Below are 27,051 nucleotides of genomic sequence, written 5' to 3' on the forward strand. Positions count from 1 at the left end.
TAGAGACTTGAACATAATAGAAACAATCCACACACCTTGTATATATAGCATTCTATGTTAGTTAGTTAACAACATTTCATCAAGGAGAAACACTAGAACTTTAAAGCCACCTTAAGATTTACATTGAGAATAATGGGAACTCTTAATTTTACTTGCATGACATACATAACTTATATATGATTTTTGAGTTAGAGAACACACAGCCTGTGAGTTTTGAGCTTAATTATATGGTTACATTCAAACCATAATTTTTATTTATGTGTGTTCTGCCCTTCTTTTTTATTCTGGTGTTCTTTACTTTGTTTTAATCTATATGTCCGATTATAGAATAGAAATACACACCAAAGAGTGATTGAGGCCATTGTTTGATTTTAGCTCACTTATCCCAAATTAGCCTACCTTTTACATCACCCTTGTTAGCCCCCTTGAGCCTTTAAATCCCCTCTTATTCTACAAACCACATTACTAGCCTTAAGCAGAAAAATAAAATAAAAATCCCAAGTTGAATCCTTGGTTAGCTTAAGATAGAAATTGTGTAATTGTTTAAGTGTGGGAAACCTATTGGGAACATGGATGATAAAAACAAAGGGTAGAAAGTTGAAAAGAATAAAATAATTCAAAATAAAAAAATTTTGGGAAGCATGCTCATGTGAAATCAAAATAATTGAATTACCATGTGCATTAAAAAAAACATAAAAATAATATTTATTTTTTTTTTTGAATAAAGGGGAATACAAAAGAATTCCCCAAATGCAAAATAAAGCAATGCACATGGGATAAAAATAAAAAAATTGAAATATGAGCATGTAACATCAAAAGTGGGAAAATATGGGTAAAATAGGTAAAGAAGGTTTGCTTTACAAAGTATGTATGTTAGGTGAGATCTTAGACTAATCAAGGATTCGCTTAATTAGCTCACTTAGCCTTATACATATACCCTTACCTTTACCTTGGCCCCATTACAACCTTAATTAAAGACCTCATGACTTTTGTATGCCTATATTCTATAATTGTTGATTGGTTAGATAAAGAACAAAGTTATAGAAAGTAGGGATAAAAAGAAGAATAGAGTGATTAACCCAATAAACACTGAGTGACTAGAGAGTAAACACAAAATCCAGTGAGGGTTCAATAGCTCATTAACATATATCTCTGCTTGAATTATTAATTGTCTTGCAAGTTTATAAAATATTTTTCTTTCCCATCTCAATTGTAAAAGTGCTTTATCATTATCTAAGGTCTGGCTATATATATGATTCCTTGAGAAATGTGAATTAATTCAACTACATGTAAGCTTTATATACAAGTGAATAAAAATAATTAGAATTGCATGATGCATTTAGGTAGTTGCATTTAGAATAGATTGCATTGCATGAGATTCCACCAATTTAACCTTACCTTACTCTTTATCTTGGATTTAGCATGAGGACATGCTACTGTTTAAGTGTGGGGAGGTTGATAAACCCATATTTTATGATATATATTGTGCTCAAATTGAGTGATTTATTCAATCCTTCACCCACTTATTCATATTAATTGCATGGTTTTACTTTCCCTTCCTTATTATGAGATGTATGTGAAAAACATGCTTTCTATGCTTTAAAACTAATTATTTTAATTACCCTTTATTTCCATTCGATGCCGTGATTCGTGTGTTGAGTAGTTTCAGATCTTCTAAGGCAGGAATGACTTAAAGGATGGAAAGGAAACATACAAAAATGGAAGGAAAGTACAAAATGGAGTTTTTGAAGAAACTAGCAGTGACACGATCGCATGGACGACGCGGCCGCATGCCAGCACGAAATGGTAGTGAGGCGACCGCGTGATTGACGCGATCGCGCGCCTTAAGCGAAACGTATATGAGGCGGACGCATGACTGAAGCGACCGCGTGGGAAGGAAAACTCCAATTGACGCGACCGCGTGACCCACGCGGACGCGTGACAGAGGCCACGCACAAGAAATTGCAGAAAACGCTCCCAGCAATTTCTGAAGCCCTTTTTGGTCCAAATCCAAGTCCAGAAGGCACAGATCAAAGGTTATGAAGTGAGGGAATGCATCCATTCAGGGAGAGTCTCCAATTTTAGTTAGTTTTCATGATTTAGATTTAGTTTGAGAGGGAGATTCTCTCCTCTCTCTTTAGGATTAGGATTTAGATTTAGGATTTTATTCGCTTTCAGGATTATCTCTTTTTATCAGGTTCAATATTCCTTTTTAATTACTTATTTTTCCAATTTAATTTATGAATTCTTCCATGTTACAGATTACTCTTTTGAATTAATGTTATTTGAGGTATTTCAGTTTATGATTGCTTTCTTTTATTTATGTTACTGTTATTCCCAATCTGAAGACATTTTTATTCCAGTAGATTTATTTTTCTCCCTTTTGGTCTTGGTTAAGAAATCAGTGACTCAGGAGTTATCAAACTCAAACATGATTGATAATTGTTATCTTTGCTAATTGAATTGAACTTCAATAATCCCAATCTTTTCTTCAGAAATAAATAGGATCTGAAGATCAAACTAATTAGTCACTTGACCTTCCCTTGCTTTAAGTAAAGGTTAACAAAGTGGAATTAAGATTCAATTTTCATCATCATTGATAAGGATAACTAGGATAGGACTTCCAATTTCTCATACCTTGCCAAAAGTTTATTTTACAGTTATTTATTTATTTTACAGTTATTTATTTATTTCCATTGCCATTTAAATTACTTGTTCCTCATTCTCAAAACCCCAATTTATAATCTTCATAACCAATAATAAGAACATACTTCCCTGCAGTTCCTTGAGAAGACGACCCGAGGTTTGAATACTTCGGTTATCAATTATTAAGGGGTTTGTTACTTGTGACAACCAAAACGTTTGTCTGAAAGGACTTTTGTTGGTTTAGAAGCAATACTTGCAACGAGGATTTATCTACAAATTTCTAGACCACGCAAAAATTCTCTCATCAGTGCGCGAGGCTGCACTCGCACCAATGGCACAGTTCACTTCACGCGAAAGCGTGAACCACGCGTCCGCGTCATCTGAAAATCGCGCCAACCGCGCCAAAGCATGAACCACACGTCCGCGTCACATGCGACGCACAATTTATCCAAATCAGCGCCAGATATCTTATCCTTTCTTCCCCAATCCTAATTCTTACTTCTCTCTTCTTATTTCTTTCTACTTCCTTCTTTCTTCTTTATTCGTTCTTACTTTTTACTTTTTCTCCCCCCTTTTTCACATTCATTCTCAATGTTTTCTTTTCTTTTCTTCTTCCCCTTTTTACCTTTTCATTATTATTTTTATTTATGTTTTTTTTCTTCTTTTCCTTTTACTTTCATTATCTATGTTTTCTTTTTCTTTTTTTTTCTTTTTACTTTATTTTAATTGGTGTTAGAAATTTATTTGGGTGATTATTTTCTTCTATAATTGCTTGTGGATTAATTAGGAATTGTTTGACAATTATTAATTATTTTAGGGTCACTTGCATGTTCAAATTTAATACTTTCAATCACATATTTATCATGCATGCTAAGCGTTTGTGAAAAAGCCCGTATGGCATTATGCATTTGTAATTACTCTATTCTTCTACTCTAATGCTTGTTTTTCACAAAACCCTTTCATTATTTTATTGATTAAATATAATTGTCAATACAAACAGATTGTTAGTTTGAAAGAGTTGATAATCAAACATGGACATTTAATGCTTGATCTATGCTACTCATGCCTTTGCCAGCATGCCAATAAACATCTTGCATTTACTTGCCATCACACACACTTGCTATATTTCCATTGATGAACATTTCACATGGATTCGCGACCATGTGTTAACGACATCCTTCTTCACCGTGCATTGATTATCACTTATACCATCCCCTTCCTTGCTCTAACCCTTAGTTTTAAAGTTACTTACTTTTTCTCTTTTTAGGATGGCCATCAAGAAGGGTAAAGAGAAAGCTACTCCCAAACAACCAGCAAGGAAAGGAACAAAAAGAGCAACAGCTGCAGAGCCATCTTCAACAGCAGTAAAACCCTCAACAAAGAGAATCAAAAGGATCATCAAGGTCGATGAAAAAGAGAAAGCCTTTCCAGCAAAAGACACTGCGCGGTTCACTAACCGCTACTGTGAGCAAATGTTCCCCATCCTGACTGAAAGGAACTATAATAATGAATACCTTCTCATCCTCCCGACCAATATTGCTGAATTTATTGACCCCGAATTGAACGAAGACAATGGGGATTCCTACGGAGACAGCCACAGAAGGTTAACCTTTCATGGGTAGTTGAATTCTACTCCAATTTTCACATGCCAACCATGTAGTCTGTCTATGTCCGTCAGAAGCAAGTCTCCATAACTGAAGAAGCTATTCAGCGAGCTTTAGATCTTCCCCCTGCTCCAGAAGGATTGGACGCATTCCAAGAAGCCTCCTTCAAGTGCCAGACATACCAATTTGATTGGGACGCAGTTCTCAGAGTTATAGCACAACCTGGCAGCAGATGGATCTATGGATACCATCGATCTCTACCTAAGAGCATATTGGCTTCAGTACTCACCTTGGAGGCTCGAGTATGGGCATAGATCATGTCCCATTACGACTTTCTGAGCACTCACGAATCCTCCTTTACTGCAGACATGACTATTTTACTCTGGTGTATCCTTACAGACCAGCACCTCAATTTACCAAGACATATTCGGCATGCTATGGGACATGTACAGATTGCGGGTAACATACCTTTTCCCGCCTTGGTTTCAAATCTAGTCTCAGCAGTCGGAGTCTCCTACATCGCTGGGGACACCAAGGCCATGATTCCACGAGATGATCAGTACGTCCCTAACGGGAAGTATATCAGACCTCCAGCAGCCACTATCAACTAGAGCACAGAACCAGCAGAAGATATCCCTTCTCCTACCACATCACAAGCACCTTCAACAAACCAACTGCTCCATCAGATACTTGAGAAATTGGACCGGCTTGACCGGAAAGGAAAGTAAAGGGAACGCCGTAACAAGCGCCGATTTACATACCTCAAGGAGCTACTTGTTGGTAACCACCCACCTGAAGAAAACCCAGACACCCCGGACTCTACTTCATTTACCAGCACAGGGAGCCATGACGGTCCCGATTGTGGATATGCTATTACCAGCCCCCCTTTGTTCCTGACTGATGGCACCGAGGACGGTGCCAAGCTTTGAGTGTGGGGAGGTCGGTCAGTACCTGACTTCCGGAGGTAATTTCTCTTTCTTAACAGCAATAAAATAGGATATTTATTTATTTTTCTTTTATTAGGATAGGATAAATAGCATAGTAATAGGTGATTGCATGCATGTTCTATTTGGTTGAAAAATAATATGTTTCTTTTCAAGACTTTATTTTGAAAGATTTTCACTAATTTAAATCAAAATTTTTTTATGTTAAATTTGTTTGAAGATTATATTTGGAACATGAATTACAGCAAAGAACACACAACCTGTGAGATTTGAGCTTAATTACATGGTTATATTATTTAACCATAAAAATTTTATTCTTGTGTGTTTTCTTCTCTATGATTGTAATCTTTATTTTGTTCCATCCTATATGTCCAATGTTTAATGTGTTATATGCATGCATATGATTGAGGCCATTATTTGATTAATAGCTCACTTATCCCAAATAGCCTACCCTTCCATTTACCTTTGTTAGCTACTTTGAGCTTTTTAAATCCCCTTTGTTCTATATTTTACCACATTACTAGCCTTAAGCGGAAAAACAAGTGATACCCCAAATTGAATCTTTGGTTAGCTTAAGATAGAAATTGTGTGTCAATTAAGTGTGGGAAGATTGTGTGAATATGGGTTAATAAGGGAATGTGTCATGATAAAATATTGGGAATTTGGGTACCTACTCATGTGAAACTAGAAGAATTAAAAATCTATGTGCATTGACAATGTTATGTTATTTTTATGCTTCAAAAAAAATCCAAAAATATTCAAGTAATTAAGTGATTAAATAAATGAATAAGGGGACAAAATTACCCCAATGTTAAGTTTAATGAAAAATCAATGCATGTGTGACACAAAGTTAAGAGAAAAGTTGATGCATGAGTATGTAATACAAAAGTGGGAAAACTTTCGGTAGCTAGGCATAAATTTAAAAGTATAGAGTGTATGTATAGGTAAGAGCTTAGGTTAATCAATGATTTAATTTATAGCTCACTTAGCCATATATATACCCTCACCTTTACCTTGGCCCCATTACAACCTTGAAAAGACCTCATGATGTTTGCATTGGTACATTAAATATTTGTTGATTGGTTAGGTGAAGAACAAGTTATAGAAAGCATGATTAGAGAAGAGCAGAGTGATTACCCTATACACTAGAGTGACTAGAGTGCATATACACCATCAGTAAGGGTTCAATGCTTAATTCTATGTTCTCTGCTTTCATGAGCTGTCTTCTTACAAGTTTGCTTGTTTTTGCAGTATAATTTTAATTAGTGATATTTGATTTATTTTTGTCTTGAAGAACTTATCTATTTTTAACCAAGTAGGAAAAATCATTTTAGCATATAGTTGCATTCATATACATAGTTGCATTTCATTGCATGAGTCTTACTTTTCCCTACTCATTTATTTTATCTCCTTAAGCTAAGCATGAGGACATGCTAATGTTTAAGTGTGGGGAGGTTGATAAACCACTATTTTATGGTTTATCTTGTGTTTAATTGAGTGGTTTTCATCAAGTCTTCACCCACTTATTCATATGATTTGCATGATTTTATAATCCCTTCCTAGTATTATTTTATGATTGAAATCTTTCTTCCTAGAGATCTTTAATTAGTATATTTTAATTCTCCTTTATACAATTCGATGCTGTGATCCGTGTGTTAAGTGTTTCAGACTTTATAGGGCAGGAATGGCTTAGAAATGGGAGAGGAAGCTTGCAAAAATGGAAGGAATACAAGAAACTAAGGAGATGACCAGCAAGCACCGATGCGCGCGCATGGCTTACGCGAGCGCACGGAATGGAGAAAATTGCAGCGACGCGAGCGCGTGCCTGGCGCGTACGCGTGGAATGGAGTTCTGCAAGATGACGCGCACGCATGACTGACGTGTACGCGTGACCTGCGCGATTTGCAAAATTAACAGAAAACGCTGGGGGTGATTTCGGGCCGCGTTTTGACCCAGTTTTTGGCCCAGAAACACAGAATAAAGCCAGGGAATAAGTTGAGACTCAACAGACACATACAGAGATACATTCACATATTCTTATTAGGATAGTTTTTAGGTTTTTAGATCTGAATCTAGAGAGAGAATTACTCCTCCTCTAGTTTCTCTTTACATTCCTAGTTTATTGCTTTTGCTTTTGGATACTGAAGAGTCATCACCTCCGTTGAAGATACTATTCTAGTTTGCTTCCTTACTTACTCTTTTATTTATTCCATATTCTTAATTATTGTTTAAAGTGGTAGTTGGATTATTTTCATCGATTGTTAGTGAAAAGGATTACTTTTATCTTTAATTAATTTTCAAAGCTTTATTTTATTCAATTCATCATGTCTTCTTTTTATATTTCTACAAGCGTTATATTCATGTCAATGGAGTAGATCCCCTACTTGACATGGGGGTTGATTAAAAGGAGACACTTGAGTTGGAAGGCTTAAGTGATGGTTAAATTGGAAGTTGTTTGCTAGTTCTGTATTTACTAACGCTAGACCTTCCCAAGGGAGAGGACTAGGATTTGCAAATAAAAGTTAGCTCAATCACTTGACTTTCCTTTATTTAGTAAGAGTTAACTAAGTGAAAACAACAACTTTTTTGATACTACACTTAAGAGATCCCAACAAGGATAGAACTTCCGATTAATGATTCCCCCAATCAAGGCTTTTTATTTAGAATACTATAAATCTCTTTTAATTTTTATTACTTTAATTTACAATTATTTAATTGCTCATTATTCAACTCTCAAATTCTTTTGGAAACTCCTGATTAATAACTTAGCACCCTTTCTAGCAACTCGTTGGGAGACGACCTGGGACTCATACTCCCAGTATTTTTATTCTAAACTTTTTGTGACAACCTTTCTAAATTGATGAGGCAAATTTTCGCTGGTTAAGAGCTATACTCGCAATGCTATTCTATTATATTATAATCTCTTAATTGGTCTAACTTCTGCAGCTCGTCAGACCTCTTCTTAAAGAGCTTAGCCAAATCACCAAGGAGAAGCACAAAAAGGGCCCAAACAGAGGAACACGACCCAAATCCAAAGGCAGCCCAAGCCTAGAGAGATAAGGGCGGTTCCCTTGAAGATAATATGACTTCACTCAAAGATAAGATAAGATAACTATCTTATCTCCAGAAAGGTCACTCCACACCATTATAAATACACTGGAGCACCCAGGTATAACTCATACTCTGGTTCTACAAAAAATCTGTTTAATACCCTTGCTAACTTAAGCATCGGAGTCCCTTGCAGGTACCCCCTCCCTCTGGTGACGAAGGATCAGCAGTACTCGCAGTCCCAACAAGTTGGACACATCAGCGCCGACCAGCACAGAAGCTCTCGTCCGAGATCGACCTACAGTTTCAGGTAACCCCCGGAACAGTGATCTAGAGTTGTTAGTTAATATTATTTCTATTGACGCTAATATTTTGCTAATTCAATTAGTAAGTTGATTAGGACTTATGGATTGAGATTAACTAGGCTTATTTGACTTTCTCCTGATGTTGGAGATAATGAAATAGGATTAGCTCTTGATAATTATTGTGTTATAATTAATGACTAGGATAGAAAACCTAGATTCTCAATCCTTTCCATGAATGCCTCTTTTTAGTGATTGTTATCTTTAGTTGTTTGAGTTATTTTATTGTCTACTTTAATTTTCTTGCCATTTATATTCTTGCTTCTTTATCCACAAACCCCCTTAAAACTCATAATCGATAACATGCATACTTCACTGCAATTCCTTTGAGAGACGATTCGAAATCTAATACTCTCAGTATTTTTATTGGTTTGCACTCGTGACAAACAAATTAAACTCTGATTAAGGGTTGTTTGTCGGTTTGGAACTATACTTGCAATGAAGCGGTTTCTTTTATTGAGAAGAAATTCTAAGCCGACGATAAAATTCTTTCAACAGCCACGGCTCTTGGATTGAGGATCCTGTTTCGCTTAAGAATACGGGAGTATGCTCACTACAAGAAAATAAGCTTCCTGCCACGCTTTTAAAGCGTGTCGAAAAGTGCTAAAAAGAGTGTCGACAACTTTTTGCCACGCTTTTTGAGCTATTGACACACTTTTAAAAGGGTCACATCCGCTAGCGTGCCGGTTGATCTATCGCCACACTTTTCTTGATCTATTGGTACGCTTTACTTTTTGCCACGCTTTTATCTATTGGCACGCTTAAAAACGTGGCTGTATGTATAACCCTGTAGCCACGCATTTAAAGCGTGCCAGAAGATAGATATACAGCCACGCTTTTAAAGTGTGCCGAAAAATGGATATACAGCCACGCTTTTAAGACGTGCCGAAAAATGAGTATATAGCCACGCTTTTAAAGCGTGCCGAAAATTAAAAACTTGTCGTTACACTTCAAAAGCGTGGCCTAATCCTTTTTCAAAATAATAAAAAAGAAAAAAAAAACAGAAAAACTGATAAGTTAATCTTTCAAATAAACTAAAATAAAATACTAAAAAATTAATCTTCCATTGATTTATATGAATTATGTACATGATAAAACATGAATAAAATATTTAAGAAAAAATAAATTCAATGTCCAAAATAAACATTTGAAAAATTACAATTCTATGTTAGAAAAAATCTAATCTGATTCCTCAACAACATCTGGACTAATTTTAAGCACTCGAATGATTGCACTCAACTCTTGTATAGCTGTTGGAGGTGGAGAAGCTGTTGGGAAACAGTAACCCTGTATGCATGAGAACTATACAACAATTGCAAAATTAGTACTAATTTCAACCATGTCCGATCTACATTATCCTGTATTAAGAATCATTAGTTAGAAAACCAATTATAAATATAAATTTTGTGAAGGTTTTGGCATACAATCTTGCATTTGCCATAGCATGTCCAAATTTTCTGTACAACAAGAAATAAAAAATAAAAAATTGCTAACCAAAATATTAAGCATCAACACATTCAGTGCTTTCAACAACTGGCTTCCATCATCCATATGAGGAACCCTATAATCCAAAAGCCACAGAAGAAGTGACGAACGCGACTCTCGGCGGTTTAGAATTTATCTAATGAGGTCTTGTTGTTAAGTATAGTTTCTAAACCAACCAATAGTCCTTTCATACAAAAATTTAGGTTGTCACAAATAACAAACCCCAAATGAAAATTTACCGGAGTATTTGGACTCCGGGTCGTCTCCTTAGGAACCAATGGAGTGCATGCGTATTGGCTATGATGGGGGTAAAAAGGGGGTTTTGTTTATGAGATGGCAAGAAAGTAAATTGAGCGAGTAAGTAAAGAAAGCAAAATAAAGAACTCTTGGCTAAGACTTGGGTACTTGAGATCACAATCCTAGTTAACACCAATTATTGACAATTATGAGAGGCCAACCCATTAAGTCTACTTCTCGAAGTCTTAAGTACGTAACATTTACTCCTAGACTGGAAGTATGTCAAATAGGCCTAATCACATCCACCCATAAGTCCTAACCTCCCTACCAATTGGCTTAGTAGTGGGTTAGCGTCAATGAGCTTCAAATTGATCACACGGGGTTCTCAAATTACCAAATCCATTGTATCCAAAAACTCAAGATCACTCAAGTCCCTTGGCCTAGACCAAGAGTTGATAAAACTACTCAAGAACTAAAGAGAGCATTTCATCGAACACTTAGAGTGCAATAAAAGTTGACATCATAAATTGCAAGGATACTAAAACTTACTACTATTAATTGCAAGAAAAGTGAGGTCACAACTCAATTCATCAATTAAAGAAACATCAACATCAAGATTGCATTAAATGTAAACAAATCGAATGTGAGTCATCATCACAAACGAGAGCAAATTGAGAGACTAGCATAAGAACTAAGAGGATCAAGGTGTAGAAATGAGAAATTATGGAAGAAACAAGATGAGATCAAGTAATTAAACATGAAATTAAAATATTCTAACCTAATCCTAACCTAATTCTAGAGAGAAGAGGGAGTTTCTCTCTCTAGAAAACTAACTAAAGGCTCATGTTGGCTAAACTAATTGCCCCCTTGCTTGGACTTCAATTCTGCATGAAATACACTCAGAAACAAGTTGGATTTGGGCCTGGGCAGCTCAGAAATTGCCCCCAGCGTTTCGCCTTCAAGTGGGCCACGTGAGAGTATCGGCGCGCGTGCGCCATGTGCGCGTGCGCGTCGCTGGCAAATTCTCAACCCGCGTGGACGCGGTATGTACGCGAGCGCGTCCATAGGCGAAATCACTTTTGCGCGTGCGCGCCTGGTGCGCGTGCGCGTCCTTTGGTGCCTTTCCAATCTTGTTTCTCCATGCATTCTCCCTTTTTGTATGCTTTTCTCCTCATTGCTTCCATCCAATATTTGCCTTACGGACCTGAAATCACTCATCAAACACATCAAGGCATCGAATGGAATTAAAGTGAATTAAAATCACCAGTTTAGGGCCTAAAAAGCATGTTTTTACACTTAAGCAAAATTCAAGGGAGAATTACAAAACCATGCTATTTCATTGAATAAATGCGAGAAAAAGTGACAAAATCCCCCAAAATAAGCACAAGATAAATCACAAAATCGGGGTTTATCAAATCTTCCCACACTTAAACTAAGCATGTCCTCATGCTAAAATCAAGAAGAAGCAAAAGGGTATTAACATTTATTCAATGCAACTACTAAATGCAATCTATCTACATGATGCAATGGCTTAGTCAAAATAAATCAACCTCCAAGAATACACATATAAGTACAAGGGCTAAGGTATTAGCAATCAAGAAAACCACAATTGGATTGAATCATTGAAAGAGTTCCCAAACTTGCAAGAAAAGATGATCATGGGTGGAAACATGTAGTTGAGAGATCGAACCCTCGCCGGATGTGTATCCGCTCTAAGCACTCAAGTGTATGGGGTTGATTCACTCAATTCTCCCCTGATCATGCTTTCCAAGATTTGTTTTTCATCTAATAATCAACAATTACTTTATGCATGCATACAAATATCACGAGGTCTTTCCCATAGGTTGTAATGGGGTTAGGGTTAAGGTAAGATGCATATGGTCAAGTGGGCTTGAGATTTGAATCTTTGATTAGCTTAAACTTCCCACCTAACCTATGACAGCCTACACAATTCTAAACAAACCTAACTACCCATTCTTCACTTTTCTCACACACTCATGTACTCTCTTTTTGATCACCACACCTATGCATTGACTCTTATTGAACTTTGAGCTTTGGGGCATTTTGTCCCCTTTTTATTGCTTTTCTTTTTCTTTCTTTTATATATGAGAAATTTATTAAAAATTTATTTATATATATATATATATACAAGAGCATCAATGCATATGATTTACACATGATTAATACATGAATATGTACCCAATTCCCAATATTTTTCAACAAGAAACATAAACACACTTTTATCTCTACCCAATATTCCCAACTTTCCTAAAATCAGATGATAAACACTCTCACTAGCCTAGGCTAATCAAAGATCTAAATTAAGGGATATTTATTATTTTTTTTTCGCTTAGGCTTGTAATGTGCTACAATTAAGAACAAATGGGTCAAGCATAGGCTCAAAATTTGGCTAACAATGGAAGATAAAAAGGTAGGCTATTTGGGTAAGTGAGCTATTTGAACAATGGCCTCAATCATATAAATGCATGTATACACAAATTAATGGACATATAGAATTAAACAAATCAAGGATTACAATCATAGGAGGAGAATAATGCACACAAGAATGGAAGTAAGTGGTTATGTATGATGCAACCACACAATTAGGCTCGATTCTTACATGCTTGTGTTCTCAGCTCAAAACATGATCCACAAGTATATAGCTCAAGCAAGTTCTAAAAAAATTTAATTTCAACCAATTGGGGTGGTGCCCTAAAAATGAATTTCTTGGAAATTTTCATCATATTGACTACGCTTATCCTAACGCAACATTGTGATTTAGAAAATTTTTAAAAATTCTCCTAGTTTACCCCTTTTTCAATAAAAATGCATTTCTTATATAAAAAGGGTTGACTAGATTTTTAGCAATCCAGAAATTATTTTCTAATCACACTCAACAACTAAGATGCAAAGCATATATATATATACTAAGAGTGTGCACAACCAAAATAAAAGTATCTACAATAGCATAAATATGTACAGTAATCCCAAAATGATCTAAAACATAAAGTGTGGAATAAAACAAAATAAAGTAGTACCGAATAGAGATAAAAGTCTGAAAGTTCACCACATGGATGCAAACACCGGTCACGAACGGTGACCTCCCCACACTTTAGAATTAAGCATCGTCCTCGATGCTACTACTGAAGCTCGGGATGGGGTCAACAATCGCATCAGGCTGTGGCTCATGCTCAGGCTCGGGCTGTAGGACTGGAGGTGGTACTGGCTGTGGCTCAGGTACTGGCTGTGGAATGTCATGCTGAACCTCAGGAGGCTGCTGGACCTCAGTGGTGGTCTGCGTCTCTAGTGGTGCCTCCTGCTGTATCCCCTCCTCGCTATGCTCTTCCTCCTGGTCCTGCTCGTCAGAAGCGGGAGAGTCTGGAAGTGGAGGGAGCTCAATGCCCTGTGATGCAAACACCTGGTCTATGCGGTCAAGACGTCGCATGACACGACGCTCGAAGTGCACCATGAAGCGAAGAAGGTGCCGCACCAACAGATAAGTCGGCTCAGGTGTTGGTGGTGGTGGTGGTAAGGGTGCTGCTGCTGCTGTGGAGGAAAAGGGTCCTGCTGCCTCAACTGCCGCTCAAGCCCTAGAACAACGTCTGGCCGAGGGCTTCTCGTGCACCCATCCACCCCATGGAATAGTAACTTCCTTGTCATCGTCATCTAGGGGTGGTGGTGTCGCATCATCGTCCTCCCACGGGACATCAGCTAGCTCAGCCAAACTAGTAACCAACGTAGGAAACGGTAGCAAGCCTCGGATGTGAGCTCTCCACATGCTATGCCTAATCAGCCGGGGAAAATACACCTCTTTCCCTTCCATGACACACCCAATCAGAATCAGCATATCCATCGGAATCTCTGAGAAGTGAGTGGTGGGCAGGACGTAGTGGGCAAAGATCTGCTGCCAGGTCCTAGCCTCCCTAGACAGATATACAGATAGCATCCCCTTAGGCTTCTTGTTGTTCGCATCCATCACCCAGGGAGTATCTGGTGTAGCAATCACACGCCTAAGCACCTCATAATCAAAAGTCATGGACAGAATAGCCACCTCTGCCTGCTGGTAGGCACAGGTCTCAAGAGTACTAACTCTGCAAAGCAGTGCATCCCCTATAGCCTCTTCAGTGATCATAATATCTCTACCCCTTACGTACACTGATTCCAAGTTCACTCGGAAGAAGTTACAGTAAAACTCTTTAACCCATGAGACGTTAATCCTTCCTAGGTCCCTATCAACGAAATCCAATCCCAACTCTGAAATGCGGGTGTTTATGGCACGCCTCACATCATTGGAAAGATTCAACTTCTTCTCAATGTTCAGGTTTTTCTTTGTATAACGGGAGAAGCGTAGCTCGCAGTAGAGGTTGGGGAATTTGGTTGAATCAGTGGATGGAAGTGACTGATTTTCTATATCTTCTTCATTCAACGGATTCTTGGCATAGTTAGCATATGGTGAGGGGGTAAAGGTCTTGGAGCACTTCCTCTTTTTGGAAGTGGTGGCTATAGCTTTTCCTTTATCCGACATCCTGAAAAATAGAGATAATGCAATATAAGCATATAGCCAAGTAGGTGTAAAGCACCCAAAGCAAAGCGTACTCATGAAGTGAATAAAGAATGGAGATTTCTTGGAATGCAAGCAAACAGAATTCAGAATTTAAACCAAACGTCAAACCAAGAATTCAAACCATATTTTGCACATTATACGTTTACTGAGCTTAGAAAGCACCATATCCAAAAGAATGATCTAAAGAGTTAAGTTGAAAACCAAAAGAGGTTAGTCGGTTAAACAAGTTAAAGTCAGAAACCAGTTTGAAAATCAGTGATATGGTGATTACTAGTTCAATTCGAAAGGAATGCACAAAACAGGGATGCAAGCATGTTCACAATCATGAATTGCAATAAGTTATTGATGATGAAATATGATATAGCTAGAAAGCAACTAATGTAAAACAAACTATCAATCAATGCAAGGATCACTAGTAATGTTGGTGAAATCAAAACCTTGAGAAACAAGTGACTCAAGCACATTTAACACCAACTCTAGCAATGCATACAAGTCACAAGTTCAAATATGAGTTGGAAACCTCATGGTCTATGTGACTTGATGAGACTATATAAGAACATAAGGAACTATTTGGTCACATAGATTAGAACATTCAAACTCGTGTGTATATGCAAGAGAGGCACAAAATTTAAGGAAATCACAAGTGATGGTCGCTCAGGAAATTTATTAAAACCATTCAATGCCTATACGCAAATCATCATGCATCACAAGCAAAGAGTTTAAGCAAGACCAAAACTTGTCCCTAAGGGTTTTCCAAAACCATTTAAGCAACAAGCTTCTAATTGAACAGAAATCATCAACTAGAGGTTGCTACATCCATCAAACAAGGTTGATTTAAGGACTATGGTTAAGAAAAATTTGGCAGTATTTCAGCAGTAAATTGGCCATTTCCAAATTCAAATAGTCAAAACAGATTCCATATGAATTCATTAACAATTAGAAACACAAAATCATACATATATGAGTTCATATGAATATAACAGATAGCCAACAGTTCAGCAACAAAGCAATTCAGATAAAACAGATAACAGGAGCAGTTGCTTCAATCAGCATTCCCTTCACCAATCCATCACAAGTAAGCAGCATGAACAAATTACATGAACACAGAGCAATGCAGCAAAACAGAGCAATTTCGCACAGCAACAGAAATTCAAACAATGCCTAAATCCACTACTCAGCCCAGATTCGCTAACCACCTAAATCAAACTAAACTAACTAACTAAACTAATTCTAACTACACTAATGGATTTACAATAAGCGGTAAAAAGAAGTAGAACAGGGGAAACAGAAACCTGGGGTGCAGAAGCTAAACGGGGTAAATGGAATGAAGGCGAAGTGGAGTGGTGGTTTGGTGTGGCTGTGGAGCTCGCGCCGGCGACAATGGTGGTCGCGGTGGCGCTGAGGTGGCGCTGAGGTTGGCCTTGAGAGAGAGAGAGAGCCAAGACAGAGAGGGGTCGAGTGGAGTGAGAGAGAGTGAGAGAGTGGAGGTTGCGTGGTGATGACGGCGATGGTTGTGGTCGCTCGCCGGAGAGCAACCACTGGTTGCTGAACAGAGGAGGGAGGTGTTTGTGGAAGAGAAATGGAACATTGGGGACGAAGGGGGTGTTGCGCGAATGCGCTAGGGCTTCACATCTCTGATTAAATGGGGTTTTTAAATCCACGCGAGCGCGTACCGTGCGCGTCCACGTGGGGTGATAGAAATAGGGAGATGGCGCGAAGGCGCCATATGCGCCTACGCGTATATGGGCGAGTTAAGGGTTGGCGCGGACGCGTACAGTGCGCGTCAGCGCGGGTATGCTGGGCCAGAGGCACAAAAGAGGCCCAGAGTTGGCACAACTCTCGGGTCCTTTGGCCTGGGTGATGCTAAAATGCATCGACGCGCGCACACCGTGCGCGTTCGCGTGGATGGTATGAGCTTATGGAATGGGCGCGGAGGCGCGAAGTACGCCAACGCGTGTATGAAGAAACAGGGAGTGGCGCGGACGTATACAGCGTGCGTCCGCGTGGGTTGAGACGCAGAGTTGGCCCAAAAGTGGCACAACTCTTTGGTCCTTGGCCCAGATAGTTGAAATGGGCAGCCTACGCGCGCGCGCTTTGCGCTTGCGCGTAGGTTGGTTTTATTTATTTATTTATTTATTTATTTATTTATTTATTTTTATTTTTATTTTTTTTATGAGCGTCAAAAAGAGCTCTTAACCTTCCCATTCTTTTCTGAAACTCTAAACTAGCTAAGATGCAAGATTAAGCGTATTTTGAAACATAGGGGATTCTTCAAATATCTTGAGAAAACTTGCAATTCAAGCAAAAACTCAATTCAAATATTTATCCCTTATTAAAGCATAGAATGTATAAACGCCTTAGCAAGCAAAGAAAAATATACCAAGAAGTAAAGAAACTCTATACAATGGAACCCAATTCATTCATTCATTATATCTACAAGAGAATGGAAAGAGTTTACCATGGTGGGGTGTCTCCCACCAAGCACTTTTAGTTTAAGTCCTTAAGTTGGATATTGGGAGGCTTCTTGTCAAGGAGGCTTATGCTTGTGTTCATCCTTGAACCTCCAAGAGTGCTTGTCCTTCATTCGGTTGTCAGAAGTTCCAACCTTCTTTATTAAGCTTTGGTGAGGTCCTTTCCAAGACGTGAGCTCCCGAGATTGACTATCGTAAGATAATCCAGGATCCCATATCTTGTCCTCGCATCCATCTTCTAGTTGATTGCCTTGACTTTGTTTGGGCGACGAGAAAACAGAATTCTCATGGAAGCACCAAACTACTCTCCTAGACCCAATTAATCGAGCATTACACCAACCCATGCTCTCCAATTTCAAGCTTCCCACCATAATGAGCCTAGATTTAGAACGCCAACCACCAAACATCCTCCTCTTTCGCTTAATTCCACAAAGCGCCCTAAGTTGGCCATCCGTTTCAAGCAAACCATACTCAAGTGGGATAGTAAAGCTGAGAGTTAGAAGTTTTACCCACTCAAGCAGAGGATTGGATGACGAACTAGGTGGGAAAGTTCCCAAAGATCTTGATAAAGCATGCTCTACTCCCGTCCATCCTCTTTTAGAGGTTTCCACCACTTGGCGAGGTTCTTCAAGTTCCTCCTCATGCCGAGCTTCCTCAAGTTCACATCCTTCTTCACCAATTTCTTCTATTTCTTTCCCATCACTCTCATCATAGATAGGAGGTAAAGTAAAATCTACCTCATCATCGAATCTAGACATTTTGGGGAAGGACTCTTCAAACTCGGACGGATCATATGTTGATTCGGAATCATCATAAATAGGAGCGCTTGTTGCTTGGAATACTTCTCCCAGTTCTTCATCTTCAGTAGGCCTTGGAGGTTTCAAGTCTTCCTCAACCTTGCTTTCAAATCCACTAGGGAAGGGTTCAATAAGATCGTCAAGGGGGTTGATCAACATGGATAAAAAATCACTAGTGATGGAACCTATTTCTTGATCAATTTCCTTTGACTCTCTGTTTACTTCTGCAACATTACTCTTTTCTTCGACATCCCCTTCAAGCTTCTTGGAAGAGGGTTCTTCAATTTGAGATTCCTTTATGTGCTCAACGTATCCCAAACATCCATCCACTACTTTCTTTTGTTCGCTAATCTCTATCTTCTCCCCTTGTTGTCCTTCCTGCTTCAATTCTCCTTCCTCACCATGGAGCTTCAAGCTCATACTCTCACTAAGCTCCTTGATTGTTTCTCCACATTCAACAATGGGGTACTTAAAGTGCATGAACTTAGGTGAGACGTTAAGTGATTCACGGCTTCTACCATGCTAGCTATCTTTACTCTTAGATCCTTAAACTTAGTTTCATCCTCCTCTTGCTGCCTTAAGATGCGAGATTCAAGGTCTCTCAGTTCTAATATGAAGGCTTCGTTGGGAGGTGGTGGTGGAAGAGAGGGTTCCTCGGTTAAGGGAAGATTGTTGTAATCGAAAGGTGGTTCATGTTGGTGGAGTTCTTGAGGTGGTGTATGTGGAAATTGTGGTTCTTGGGGATATTGGTATTGGGATGGTGGTCGTTCCATATGTGATTCGAACGGTGGTTGATATGGTATGTATGAGTTATGGTCATGTAGAGTGGAATGGTGGTGTGAGGCTTGTGAGTATGATGTGTGTCTATATTGAGGAATGGGGTCACATGCATATGATGATTGTGGTTGACAACCACAACAAGGGTCATCACACACATTGGACTGGCGTATGTTAGGATCGGAATTATACCCATAAGAGTTCGTAGGAGGTTGTTGCCATGAAGGTTGTTCATAAGCTTGAGGTTCCTCCCATCCTTGATTCCCAAATCCCTGATGCATATCCTTATTGGAGCTTCCATTTCCTACAACATAGTTTGAACTATACTCATAGCCAAAAGGATAAGAATTCATAATGAAATAGAAAATAAAGACAAAGGGCAATAAGAAATAAAGAAGATAAAATCCTAACTAGTAAAAACTGGCAAACAAACCAAAGTTCAAACTATTCACAATATGTACAATAGCCAATAACATAGCACCATTGGCTCCCCGGCAACGGCGCCATTTTTTGACGAACGCGACTCTCGGCGGTTTAGAATTTATCTAATGAGGTCTCGTTGTTAAGTATAGTTTCTAAACCAACCAATAGTCCTTTCATACAAAAATTTAGGTTGTCACAAGTAACAAACCCCAAATGAAAATTTACCGGAGTATTTGGACTCCGGGTCGTCTCCCTAGAAACCAATGGAGTGCATGCGTATTGGCTATGATGGGGTAAGAAGGGCGTTTTGTTTATGAGATGGCAAGAAAGTAAATTGAGCGAGTAAGTAAAGAAAGCAAAATAAAGAACTCTTGGCTAAGACTTGGGTACTTGAGATCACAATCCTAGTTAACACCAATTATTGACAATTATGAGAGGCCAACCCATTAAGTCTACTTCTCGAAGCCTTAAGTACGTAACATTTACTCCTAGACTGGAAGTATGTCAAATAGGCCTAATCACATCCACCCATAAGTCCTAACCTCCCTACCAATTGGCTTAGTAGTGGGTTAGCGTCAATGAGCTTCAAATTGATCACACGGGGTTCTCAAATTACCAAATCCATTGTATCCAAAAACTCAAGATCACTCAAGTCCCTTGGCCTAGACCAAGAGTTGATAAAACTACTCAAGAACTAAAGAGAGCATTTCATCGAACACTTAGAGTGCAATAAAAGTTGACATCATAAATTGCAAGGATACTAAAACTTACTACTATTAATTGCAAGAAAAGTGAGGTCACAACTCAATTCATCAATTAAAGAAACATCAACATCAAGATTGCATTAAATGTAAACAAATCGAATGTGAGTCATCATCACAAACGAGAGCAAATTGAGAGACTAGCATAAGAACTAAGAGGATCAAGGTGTAGAAATGAGAAATTATGGAAGAAACAAGATGAGATCAAGTAATTAAACATGAAATTAAAATATTCTAACCTAATCCTAACCTAATTCTAGAGAGAAGAGGGAGCTTCTCTCTCTAGAAAACTAACTAAAGGCTTATGTTGGCTAAACTAATTGCCCCCTTGCTTGGACTTCAATTCTGCATGAAATACACTCAGAAACAAGTTGGATTTGGGCCTGAGCAGCTCAGAAATCGCCCCAGCGTTTTGCCTTCAAGTGGACCACGTGAGAGTATCAACGCGCGCGTGCCATGTGCGCGTGCGCGTCGCTGGCAAATTCTCAACCCGCACGGACGCGGTATGTACGCGAGCGCGTCCATAGGCGAAATCTCTTTTGCGCGTGCGCGCCTGGTGCGTGTGCGCGTCCTTTGGTGCCTTCCCAATCTTTGTTTCTTCATGCATTCTCTCTTTTTGTATGCTTTTCTCCTCATTGCTTCCATCCAATATTTGCCTTACGGACCTGAAATCACTCATCAAACACATCAAGGCATCGAATGGAATTAAAGTGAATTAAAATCACCAGTTTAGGGCCTAAAAAGCATGTTTTTACACTTAAGCAAAATTCAAGGGAGAATTACAAAACCATGCTATTTCATTGAATAAATGTGAGAAAAAGTGACAAAATCCCCCAAAATAAGCACAAGATAAATCACGAAATCGGGGTTTATCAAGAAGCTCAGTAATAAGACTGTCAAGAGTGCTCTCCTTCACAGCATATGCCAAACATTTATTCTGGAAAGTCTGGACAGAGCCAAGGATAGGATTAGTAAATAGCAACTATTGTAAGTTACAAAATATTACAAGCTTTTGAAGTAATAACAATAAAATTTACCTGCATCAGTGTTGAGCACATATTTACAAGATCGTGATGAAGCTCCTGTCAAACTGAAATCAAAAGTCCTTGCAACCTATTTAAAATTAAAGCATGATGAAATCAGCACTTGAAAATCATTCTAATTAGATAAAGGGGATTGATTGTTAGGAATATCTTGCCTTATTAGCGAGGCAGGCTCCTGATCTATCTGCATCTTTTACAAGTTCATCCATAGCACTGCCTTCAGGATCACTAGTGGCCTGAGCCAATTCATGACAAATAACTTTCATTCCTTCAATAGACTGCAGCACAAAAATATTTTTGAAATAAGAGCTTAAACTTCATTTTCCAATTTCATAAAGAGAAGCCAGGAAAATAAAAGTCAAAAGGCATATCTTATATGTCATACTTGTTTTTATTACTATGCTAATTCTAGAAAGGTTAACCGCATTTTAGAAAATGTAATAAGTAAAATGATTACTTGCTCAGGAGAACCAAAAGAAATAATATCAAGTGCTTCATTCCAATCTGTGGGGCCACTAGCAACGGCCATGGGGCGCGGCATTGATTGTCTCTCAACCTCCAGTTGACCGAAATTTTTCCTAACAAATCAAAAAGCAAGATATTAGGGATACATAGGAGTATAGGAACAATGTATTAATTTAGGCAGAAAAATCCTCTATAGTTAAGGAGCAAAAGGAAAAGAAACTATATAAAAATTTCAACATACCTCAAAATTAGACCAGAAAGAGATCTAGCCACTTCACCACTCTGCTCAGCAACATCAGACCTGAGACCAAAGCAACACATATAGAAGCTTGAACATCTGAACATTTTAGCTAGAGATTGAGAATATTCTCGAAAGATTTATCACATTTTTCATTATTCATCGTTATATTTTGAACTTCTCTTTTAGATTTACAAAAGAAAGAACTCCAACTAGAAGGAAATAAATTAGGGGTCTAAATTTCCAGCCATAACTGCATAATGTGAATAATAATAATAATAATAATAATAATAATAATAATAATAATAATAATAATAATAATAATAATAATAATACACACCCATTCTCCCTGACAGAGCGTCTTAAAATAGCCCTTACTTCCCCTGGCTTTCCTTCTTTTTTTCCATCTCGCGAACCTGACAAATTACTCCCATTACTGATCAGTACTTTAATAAATCTGAAAAGGAATAAAAAAGGAGCAACATGTGCACTAACCTTCCACTTAAATTTCTCATCTAACATTCTTTTTTGAGCATCTGTTAGCTTTCCAACAAATCTCCATATGTCCTCACCTGCACAGAATGATCATAGAAGAGAAACAACTCAGAAAGGCCAAGAGATATAAACAAGACAAAAGCCAAATAAAATGTCACATCAATATCCCCCAACTTCAAGTGAAAAAGTAAAACAATAACTTCCTCCATGCAGTGCCTTCAACCAATAAATTACATTTTAATGAAAGCTCATGATTGGCAAATTTTCCAGACAATAATTCAGTACAATCACCAAGCAAAATTATTTTATAATCACAATAGAACTTCAGGGTATAGTATACCAAGAATCTTATATCTAGTGACTAGTGTATTCAATGCGGCTTTCTTTGTTTCATTATCTCGCTCTACTGTCAAACTTGCAACAATTTGCAGTGACTTTAGTTTCCCACTAATCTGTACATATGATGTCACGAATAAACATCCGTGGAAAAATACTCGAAATAAATTCACGTAAAAGAACCTCACTACATCACGTCTGAACCATGATGTTCGAGGATAAATCCAACAAGATCAGCACATTCAATTCGAGTTCTGTTATTCTTAGAGCGTAAACCCTCTAATATATAAGGGAAACATTTAGGTGCAAAATATAAAAGAACAAATTGTTTTGTCAGCTCCCGCATTTTTTCTCGAACCTTCTCGATGTTATGCCCTAACTGCAACATTTGAAGGGAGAAAATATAAGACATTTTTCCTCTTTCCACGTAAATTAAATTATTCATTTTTTGACATCACCAACGATAAAGTATTTATACATACTATTGTACTCAAGCCAAAACTAAACTAAATCAACTGAGTTCAAATTAAACCAAAAAGATTTTTTAGAAAAACATCCACAGCTGATGAACTTATCATAGTTGTTAAATATACCTTCTCTACTAGGCAAGGAAGAAATATCGCTACTTCAGACTCTGTCAAAGAATATCCCTCATCCTTCAAGGTGTCAAGCAGTTCAGGAAGGAATTCTAGCACCTAAGCAATTAAATTGTATAGTTATGATCAAAGGACCAATATAACTACTATTATTTCCAGGGGAAAAAAGTGAACATTAAGTTCAACCTTCAATAGACAGGTCGTGTTGGATTTGCAGAACTGCAAAACAAACCACCTCAAAAATGTATCTAGAACTTCTATAATTTCCTTTGCAAGGGAAGGAAGTGCCTGAGAAGATCAATTGGAGTTTATATAGTTAATAGCACATCAAACACCCTGAAAGCACGCGCACAAATTAAAAAAGAAGCAAAAAAGGAAAGACCTTTTGTAGCATTTCTAGTCCATCAACTTGCTTCTTAAAATCTGCACTTAAGAGTCTCCTAGATAAATCCTCTCTAAAGTACCTAATCATATCACTCTGCATCACAAGCATGTTGGATAGAAATTTATTACAATTCAAAATCACAGAAAACATAGGTATGGTCATTGGTTAAAAATGGACTCACCTCTAGATCTTGAATCTGCTCAATGTATGGGTCCTCGAACTTAAACTTTCGAATCACCATTCTTTCTCTATCTTCCTGCATGTAAGGCAACACAGTTGACAGTTCATCCATCAACCCTTTTTGAAGATTTAAAGTAGATTATGGTATACAGAGCTTAGCAGTACCTTATTTGAATCCTTAATATTTAATAAAGCTTGAGACTGAAGTGCTATATCTTGGACAGGGATAGGCTCAGACCTAGCACCCTTTGTTGCAACAGCCCGCTATCAAGATGATGAATCAAGTAGTTAGGAAGCCAAACAAATCTTAAAAGTAATCAAACAACACAAACTCAAACATACCGAAGATGCAGCTTTATTTCTGTGTTTTGGAACACCATTAGCAGTTGATTTCTTAGCCTTTTGAACACCTTTTGATGCGCCCACTGAAACTGCCTTAGCAGACTCAAATTATTCTAAGCACAAATATTGCATGGGAAAGAAAATAAACATAACAATACTCATCTTAATCATTAACCCTGAGTAACAAAGTAGATTAAGAATGAGCTATGATACAAAACCCTACTTTGAAGGCCTCCATATGGTTTCAACTTCTCAAGATGAACAGCAGCAAGCCACAAATCCAAAGTATTGAGTGCACATTCTCTCATGTGCTTCTTGTTGTCACCAAGGGATTTCAATATATCAGCCAGAATACCCTGAAACGAACAATAAAGCACAACTTGAGATGACAACACAAGATTATTAACAAGATAGAAAATACAAAAGCAGAAAATGATCCAACAAGAAATAATCAGAACAAATAATCAGAACCAACAAGAAATAATCATAACTGAAAATCCTAAAAACAATCAAAACATAAACAAATCCTCTGAAAAAAATTAGAACAAATAAATAAAAAATCATAACAAAAAATTAAATAATTTAAAGCTTAGAAAAATTAGAAAAAAATCAAATAATTAGAAGTTTAGACAAATAAAGAAAATAGAAAATCAAGTTAAAACCCTAAACCAGGAATCGAATCTTTACCGCCGCCGCCAGCGATGCATCCAGCGCCGAGCTCGACGGAGATGCCACCGATTGTTTCCTTCCAGATCCTGGCGCGGATTCATGGATAAACACCATAGACGTCGGCACTAGCAGAATGAAGGTTGGCGCTGATGGGTTGCTGCTGACGAGCAGCGCTTACGTGTTGCGTTGACGAGTGGTGCTGACGGTTGATGAGACGTGTGTGAGAGAGGGAGACGGTGGTGTGGGGCATCAGCGAGAAGGGAGGGATGCACGTAGGTGCTGCGACGAGTTGGAGGGAGGGTGATGACAAGTCATCTTAGCCTAGTTTCACTAGTCTTTTTCCTTTGTTTTCATTTAGTTTTATGCACTTTCTTAAGCCACAAGTAAGTCAATTGGGTGGAATTTCATGTTTCCTTAGATTCAATCAACTATGGATGAATTGATGCATTTTCATGAGTTTTATGCCATAATTACTTATATGACAAGAAAAAGAATAACTCTCATGATTAGAGCATAGCTTTGATGCAAATGTTGGTTGATGATAGGTAGAAGAAAGCTTGGAAGAAGGTTGAGGAAAAGGGTGATAGCAAGAGGCAAGAGGAAGGACTCACGTTTGAGCCAAAGTTTGCCTCAAACTTGGGCTCAAACGTGAGGAAGAGTGCAACCACACCCTGGAAGGAGCCAACGTTTGCACCAACGTTTGCCTCAAACGTTAGGTCAAACGTTGGTGCCAAAAAGAAGAGAAATAGCACTCCTGGGCACAGCAACGTTTGAGCCAACGTTTGCCTCAAACGTGAGGTCAAACGTTGGCGCCAAACAGCATGAAGGGGCATATTTCCAACAAGAATAACTTGAGTTGTAGATGTCCAATTGAGGTGATTCCAAGTGGGTTAGAAAGCTGACATTCAGAGCTTTCCAACCATATATAATAGTCTATATTGGGCATAAAATTTGCAACGCGACAAGAGGACAAAGTAGCCCCCAAGAAGCATACAAAAAGGGAGCCTGGGAAGAACCACGTTTGAGCTCACGTTTGACCTCAAACGTTGGCTCAAATGTGGATGACAGCAACTTGGCCGAGCTGCATAATGCCACACACGAAGACGTTTGAGTCAACGTTTGCCTCAAACATTGACTCAAACGTGAATGGTTCATGGCCCGGTTCACAAATGGATTTCTTCCCAACACCAAGAGCAATCAACGGAGGCTATTATCAACCCAATTCCATCAAGACTAAAGGCCCAATTCAAGGCTTAATGATCATTTGAAGAAAGTGTATAAATAGCTTAGGATTTGAAGTTTTAGGAGAGCTTTTTCTTTGAGAGTTTTCTTTAAGAGTTTTCATAGTATTCACAGTAGAGAACTTTTGGGTTTTGAGCTATTTGGAGATTTAGAGTCTTGGGTGTTGAAGAATTGAGGAAATTCTGTCTCAATCTCACCTTGAGATCTCTTTTTGTTTCTTTCACTGCACCATTGGAGAATTGAGATTTGAATCCAAGTTTTCTTCTGTTTTGATTTTTAATCTCTTGCAATTGAATTCTAAATTTGGATCTAAGAAGGCAGTGAGATCTAGACTTGGTTATCTAGTCTCTTGAGTCCTGAGATCTACATCTTTCAATTTCAATTTCCTTGTTACATTGCTACACCAAGTTTATCTTCATTTGCATTTAAGATCCGGTTCAATTAGATCCATCTTCTACGTTTCTGTTTGTTGAAATTTACTACTCTCTTGTTTAATTTTTGCAATCCCACATCCCTGATCCATTTACAATTCAAGCCATTTACATTTCTTACATTCTAAGATTCTGCAACTTACATTTCTTGCATTCTAAGTTTCTGCCATTTAATTTCTTGTTCTTTAAGATTCAGCACTTTTATTTTCTGTTCTCTTTAATTTCCTGCAATTTACCCCTCTCCCTTTACTTTTCATGCAATTTAATTTCTGTTAATCACAAATCACTCAACCAACTCTTGATCTGCTTGACTAAATCAACCACTAAACTAAAATTGCTCAATCCTTCAATCCCTGTGGGATCGACCTCACTCATGTGAGTTATTATTACTTGATGCGACCCGGTACACTTGCCGGTGAGTTTTGTGTCGGATCGTTTTCCGCACATCAAGTTTTTGGCGCCGTTGCCGGGGATTGAATAGATTGACAATGATTAAGTGAGGTGGTAGTT

General features: G+C 38.1%; 2 long non-coding RNA genes across 2 annotated transcripts; both read right to left on the minus strand.

Moving 5' to 3' along the window:
• Positions 1 to 21,625: 21,625 nt before the first annotated feature.
• Positions 21,626 to 22,278, minus strand: LOC148574473 (uncharacterized). Its single transcript, XR_015905061.1, has 3 exons — positions 22,206 to 22,278; positions 21,869 to 21,928; positions 21,626 to 21,740 (listed from the first exon to the last, which is right to left on the minus strand). It is a non-coding gene; the product is annotated as an uncharacterized LOC148574473 (long non-coding RNA).
• A 1,008-nt stretch (positions 22,279 to 23,286) lies between these two features.
• On the minus strand, positions 23,287 to 23,747 carry LOC107610979 (uncharacterized). The gene is made up of 3 exons (XR_015905062.1): positions 23,675 to 23,747; positions 23,479 to 23,580; positions 23,287 to 23,391 (listed from the first exon to the last, which is right to left on the minus strand). It is a non-coding gene; the product is annotated as an uncharacterized LOC107610979 (long non-coding RNA).
• Positions 23,748 to 27,051: the final 3,304 nt, after the last annotated feature.

The sequence above is a fragment of the Arachis ipaensis genome, chromosome B2 (assembly GCF_059453495.1).
Source record: "Arachis ipaensis isolate K30076 ecotype BB chromosome B2, ASM5945349v1, whole genome shotgun sequence".
Taxonomy (NCBI): domain Eukaryota; kingdom Viridiplantae; phylum Streptophyta; class Magnoliopsida; order Fabales; family Fabaceae; genus Arachis; species Arachis ipaensis.